Source organism: Pleurodeles waltl, chromosome 5 (genome assembly GCF_031143425.1).
Source record: "Pleurodeles waltl isolate 20211129_DDA chromosome 5, aPleWal1.hap1.20221129, whole genome shotgun sequence".
NCBI classification, from domain to species: domain Eukaryota; kingdom Metazoa; phylum Chordata; class Amphibia; order Caudata; family Salamandridae; genus Pleurodeles; species Pleurodeles waltl.
In genome coordinates, this window is record NC_090444.1 from 1,391,333,428 (window position 1) to 1,391,340,411 (window position 6,984).

The following is a 6,984-nucleotide window of genomic DNA, read 5'->3' on the forward strand; positions in this document are numbered from 1 at the left end:
AGGGGGAGCCTCCCATACCCAATGGCACTGCGTTGAAGGGCACATTTGGTACTCTCCTTGAATAAACCAGTCTACACCGGTTCAGGGGCCCCCAGTCCCTGCTCCGGCACGAAACTGGAGAAAGGAAAGGGGAGTGATCACTCCCCTGTCCATCACCTCCCAAGGGGTGGTGCTCAGAGCTCCTCCAGAGGGTCCTTGGTTTTTTCCATCTTGAATTAAAGGTTGGCAGGGGACTCTGGGAGCATCTGAGTGGCCAGTGCCAGAAGGTGAAGTGAGAGCCCACTCCTGATAGGCAGTCACCCAGCTAGGTGACCAATCCCCTTTTCAGGACTATTTAGGGTCTCTCTCTCTTGGGTGGGTCCTCAGATTTGGATTGCAGGACTCCAGCAGGATTTCTCTGCAACCTCCACGTCAACTTCTGATTGAAGAAACTGCATCTGGATGCTCCAAGACCCGACAAGCTGCAACAAAGAAGCAAGATGCCTCCTGTAACATTGTTTCCATGGCTCCTTACAGGAGCTGCAACATTTATCTGGTTGTCCATCCTCTGAGGATAGTCAGTCGTCAGCCTGCATCAGAAGGAAGAAGGAATCTCCCATGAAGTGAAGCAGTCACTCCCCTGCTTCTGCACCCACCAAATGCAACAACTACTGGCTGCATGGATCCCCTCTCCTGCTGAGCTGCGTGAATCCTGCATCACAGGTGGTAGACTGAAGTCGTCCTGACGGTCTTCTCTCCCAGCTGTCCAACTTTGGTGGAGGTAAGCCCTTGCCTAGCCCCGCAGGACAGTACCCCTCTGCACAGCATCCTTTGCAGCTGCCAATGCTTGTTGGCATCTTTTCCATGAGATCTTGAAGCTGCAGCCCCCAGCAGTCAATCCTGCAATGCACAGCTTCCTGAGTGGTTCTCCGGCAGTGTGGGAGCTTTTTTGTAGTGCTGCATGGGCCTCTTCCTCAACTTTCGTGTCCCCACCCTGTTGGACTCCCGTGGGTGCTGCCTGGGCTTCTGTGGGCTCTCTGTGTTGGTGAGGGACCTCTCTGACTCTCCCTCCTGAGTAGAGTCCACCTGGTCCCTCCTGGTCCTCGGCAGCTCCACTTTCCACTAACTGCTAGTTTTGCGTGGCCAAAGCTTGTTGGTGGAATCCAAAGATGCAAACCTGACTACAATCCTCCTTTTGGAATCAGACATCACCCACATCCTCCATGAACTCGACTTTGGCTTCTTGGGTGCAGTGCTGGCTCTCCTCCTTCACCGTCAACTCACCTCTTCCACCTTCAGTCTAGTGTGTAGGGGCTCCTACCCTTCCTGTACTCGGCTGTGCCTATTGGACTTGATCCCCTCCTTCCACAGGTCCTGTTGTCCAGGAATCCACTGTTTGTGTCTTACAGTCTCTTCTGGGCTTTGCATTCTTCTTCTTTTCTTCTTAGTGGTTGTCCTGGTGAATTTACAATGATTTCTCCTGCTTTCCTGGTCGCTGGGGTGGGTTGTGGTACTTACCTTTGGGCTTTCCTAATACTCCCAGCTCCCCTCTACACACTCCTCTTTCATAGATGGGGGACCGACTCTCGCATTCCACTTTTTTAGTATGTGGCTTGTGCTCACCCTAAGGTTATTTCTATCATTGTGATTTTCACTATCTGTTTTTATGCCTATTTCTGCGTACTAGTACTAAAATTGTGATTTTCACTATCTGTTGTTATGCCTATTTCTGCGTACTAGTGTATATAATTTGAGTATTACCTACCTCATAAGGGAGTATAGCATCTATTTTGTTTTTGGTATTGGTGTCACCAAACTAAAGTACCTTTATTTTTGTAACACTGTGGCCCTCATTATGACACTGGCGGTAAATCCCACTTACCGCCATGCTGACTGCCGCCAACAAACCGCGGCGGTGCCGGATATTCGATCAACATATTATGACACACACACACCAGTCCGTTACTATACAGCCACAGACACAAATCCTCCAGTTCAAAGGTCAGTGTTAAACTGGCGGTATCCAAACCCACACCATTATGCCATCAGAACAACACCCATCACATTATGACCCACGAATCACAACGGCAGACAGTCACTGTGGTAAACCATTGGCAGTACATACAGCCACGCTCAAAATACACACACACATACAAAACAACAGTACATTGGACAATTTAAATGGCACACACCTGACACCCATACAAACACCACACCCACATGCCCACACCATTATAAAACACACACCCACATTACCTACAACCCTTTATGACTACAAATAATTGTCACCAGAGAGAGACAGCAAGAGCACTCACACAACCAGAGCCACATACCACTCACACCTATACACCACACACACACCCCACATCACACACCCCAAAACATTACCCTACACACCCTCACCTACACACCTAACACAGCAACCATGGCACCACAAAAAAAAAAAACGATCCTCAGAGGAGGAGCTAAGGGTCATGGTAGAGGAAATCATCATGTTTGAACCTCAGCTATTTGGAGCACAGGTGCAACAGATATCTATAGCTAGGAAGATGGAGCTATGGCAGAGAATCATGGACAGGGTCAACGCGGGACAGCAGCCAAGAACTAGGGATGACAACAGGAAGAGGTGGAACGACCTACGGGAAGGTATGTTCCATTGCAGACACCAACTCGCTGGACAGAGGACTGACGGTGAACCCCCACCTCCTCCACCACAACTAACAACATGGGACAAGCAAGTCTTGGCAATCATGCACCCTGAGGGCCTGGCCAGAGTAGGAGGAGGACTGGACTCTGGTAAGTCAACTCTGTAGTACTACTATCACCCCACCTGCATGCTATCTCATACCCCTACCCTCATCCTCACCCTCACTCCCATCACTCCACCACCTCCCACACACCCCACCATCACATCTCACTCATCCCAATGCCAAGCCCTGCACGCCATACCAATGCTTACCAATGCATGGAGACTACTCACAGCTCTTCATAGACACCTATCACTAAAGCATGCACATGTGCACACTAGTGAGAATCACATAGCCCACCACAAGTGAAAGCTGCCAGGGCAAATACAACCAAAGAGGGCAACCCACCAATGCACAATATGTCAGACACAGAAACAATAACACTTCATTTACATCCCGCAGGTATCCCAGCCAATGTTACAGGAGAAGAGATGCCAGCACCATGCAGTCGTCTGGATCTGGATGACCAACCTGGCCCATCAGGGACCTCTGGACAGTCGGTTACCCAGGCAGAGTCACACCACCACAGAGCCTCCCCCATCTGGAAACACCACCACATCACCCACCCAGCATACCCGTAACCCTCTCCCCAGGACACGTCAATCAGCAGTGTGGCCACCTCTACAGGTACCCCAGGGCACACCTCATACCCAAGAAAATCAGGGACCTGGGGTCAGTGGCAGTGGGCCCACAGTTCAGTTGTCGAGACGGGCCACTCACCTGAAAAGCAGGATGTCTGCAGGGGTGTTGGTATGCCCCCAATCTCCTGGAACACCTCTCAGCACTTCTTGGTGGACACAGAAACCCCTGAAGGTGTCCCAAAAGGAAAGAGGGAGTGGAAGAGAAAGAGACAAAACACTGCCACATCTTGCCGGTCCAGCCAGGCACTCTGTATCTTCGGGGGACAGGTCGTTGTTGACAGAGTGATGGTAGAGTTAGTGCACTCAACTTCCTTGAAACTGAATCTCTCTTTCTGATATGGGCATGGGAGCGGTAGAAGAACACTGGGATGCTCCAGCACTTTTCTTGGATAATGATAAATGTTGGCACAATTACTAACACTGCATTACCAAAAACCCAAACTGAGTACCATAACAATAAGTACTGAAACACTAGGGTTGGCTTCACAGAGATTCACTGTTGCACTTTACAATTAGAACTGTGGTTGCACTTATCATGCACAAGAAAGACAAACAAAGACATTAATTATGTTATGTATAACTTTCCTGCATGCCTAGGGTTAGACTAAAAGGAACAAAAACAATCCAAGAAATACAAATGTCCACTCTGGGTTTAAACAGTTAGGGTGGCACAGTTTGATTTGGTTTCACTGTGTGTGTGAAAAACCCTTCAAAAGCAAATTCCTCAAACATGAAGCACAGGCATGAATGACACAATTTAAATCCAAGAGTTATGCTACTAGAGAAAGAAAAGTCACATAAATGCTCTTTTAGAATTGCAGTCACTTTTTGTAGTACTTGAGCTCAAAGAGATTTCCTGAAGCACCCTTAGGCAAGTAACTACAAAATAATGTAGAATGTTCAGAAATGCATTTGTCTCTTCAAGATAAAAATACGAGGTCTGAAATACACCAGCTGTTCTAGGAAAGCGTTGCGCTCAAAGAACAAACTCCCTGGAGAATACTAGTCACAAGCTGCAGTCTTTTCTGGAGTGCTGGAGGACTGCCTGGTTTCAGTTGGTACAGGAACGAAGAAAACAATTGCCTCAAAAGTCCTGAATACGAGGACGACAGCATGCGCTGGACTGCCAAATTAGATACTGAGATCAGGAAGCAAAACAAAGCCAAGCATGGTGGCATGCTTCACTCTGCTATTTATAGCCAATCAGGAAAGCAGTTGAGTTTCCACATGTGGATAAGTCACCACACCCAATTAGAGGCACATGTCTATACCACACCCAATTAGAAACACATGTCTACACCTGCTCACATTAGCAAACAAGCATTGATAAAACCAATCGTGCAACACAGCACATTATGTTTACTCAGAAACATGAAGGTTTAACCAAGAACAGAGAAATGATTTTACCCTAATCCCTAGGGATGCTGACAGATAATGCAGGAGGCACCTTGGGGATTCTTGACATCAGGGGACAGAGGCACAGGCCAACAGAGAAACTGGGAGGAGTGCATTGCACCGGGGAGGACAGGCCCAAGGAACCGACTCTCCAGGAGACACTCACCAAGATCCTGGGAGCATACCAAAATTCCCAGGACACAATGGGCCAGATCCTGGACAACGTGCAGGAGAACAGGTGGCTGCAGGAGGGACAGTACCTGGGTATCAGTGAGGACTTGCAGGTCATCAACACCACCCTGGTCTCCATTTCAGGGGTGCTGGCAGATGTGGCCCACATAATGAGGGAGACAGGGGTCAGCAGCCACAATAGGTTGCGGTAACCAGAGTCACCTGCAAATATTGAGGGACAACATTTAGCCACACACTATCCCATATGGCCAACACCATACCCACACACCAACAATTACTGGGTGGGAACCAGGTCTCACTTACTGGCCACACCCTGTGCCTCTGTAATTGGGCCATAACATTTGGGATGCTGCTATTCCTCAGGAGAACGGCATCATGCACCGAGCCAGGATACTTAGCATTGACATCGGAGATGTACTGGTCCACCAAGAACACCATCTGTACATTTATGGAGTGGAAACTCCTACGATTTTGGTATACCTGTTCATTGTGACGGGGGCACAAATGCAATATGAGTTCCATCAATCGTCCCAATTATTTTGGGAATATGTCAGATGGCATAGGAGTCAGCCTTCACTGTGGCCAAATCCTCCACTTGGGGAAATACAATGTAGCTGTGTTTAATCAGGGCAGACAACACTCTGGTAAGCACTATTGAGAACATTGGCTGTGACATTCCTGCTGCCAAGCCCACTGCCACTTAAAAAGAAACAGTTGCCAGGAAATGGAGCACTGATAGAACTGATAGAACTTGCACACAAGGGGGGCTCCCAGTAGGGTGACGGATAGCAGACGGCAGATATCACATCAGTATCCAATTGGGCACACAGCTCTGTGATTGTGACCCTGTCAGGTCTATAGGTGAGGATAATGTGCCTGTTCTCCATTGCTGCTAAGTCCACCAGGGGTCTGTACATGGGGGTTTGTCTCCATCTCCTATTTATCTGCAGCGGTAGCAATCTATGGGGCAAAAGAGTGAGGAGCTGGTCACAAACTGAACATTGGAGCCACAACCTTACAATGCATGATGTCAATTGGGTAAGTAGGAGTTGTCCTGTATGTCAAAATTTTAACTGTGATGCAGTTATTATCCAGGGCCTGCCCACCCCCCTGAAATGGCATCTGCCTGTCCTGTGTCGAAGGACAGGTGGAAGTGAGGTAATTCCGCTGACGTTATGTGCCTTGCGGGAGGCGGTCCGGAACCGCCGTGCAACTCCTAATTGGTTAAAATTGGGCCCTATGGGGTGCAGTGGCCAATGGTGATCTACACCGGCGGTGATGGAATGCACCGCTGCGGACGTGACTGACATTTTATCACTTGCTACCTGACCATCAACAGGAGAGGACCTACTCTGCATGTGCTGCTGTGACCTGTGTCTGGAACCTACCATGGCCCATGTAACTGGTGGACACCTTCCCGCACATAAACAATCACACCCCTCAATGCAGATAACCTTGCACGATGGTGCAAGGCTGCCTCTGTTTGGTGCAAGCAGCTAAATTTTGCACCAGCGCAGGGGGAAACGCAGGGGTACGCCGTATTTATTTAAATACGGTGCATTCCTGATCCTAAAGTGAAGCAGCATGGAGCTTCCAATTTTGCCGCAGGGCCATGCTGCGCCACTTTTCCTTAAATCTGGCCCTAAATGTGACTACAGTGGTATTGCATGAGCTTTGCATGTCTCCTAGATAAGCCTTGGCTGCTGCTCATCCCCTCTACCTCTAGAGAGCCTGGCTTTTAGACAATGACCACACTACACTAATAAGGGATACCTGGACTTGGTGTAAGGTGTAAGTACCATAGGTACTCACCACACACCAGGCCAGCCTCGTGCAATCACCTATAATAATTTTGGTTCTTTCTCCCTATGCATTGCGTTTTGTATCATAGAGTCTTTCATTTTATTCTGAATCTTCTGAACATGATGTCTAATGATCTCATCTAAAGACTTAGCTTTATCGGCTTTGGTCTTAACTCCTCTCAACCAAGTAGGACACAGCTTAGAGGCCGAAACACGACCTCTCATCAC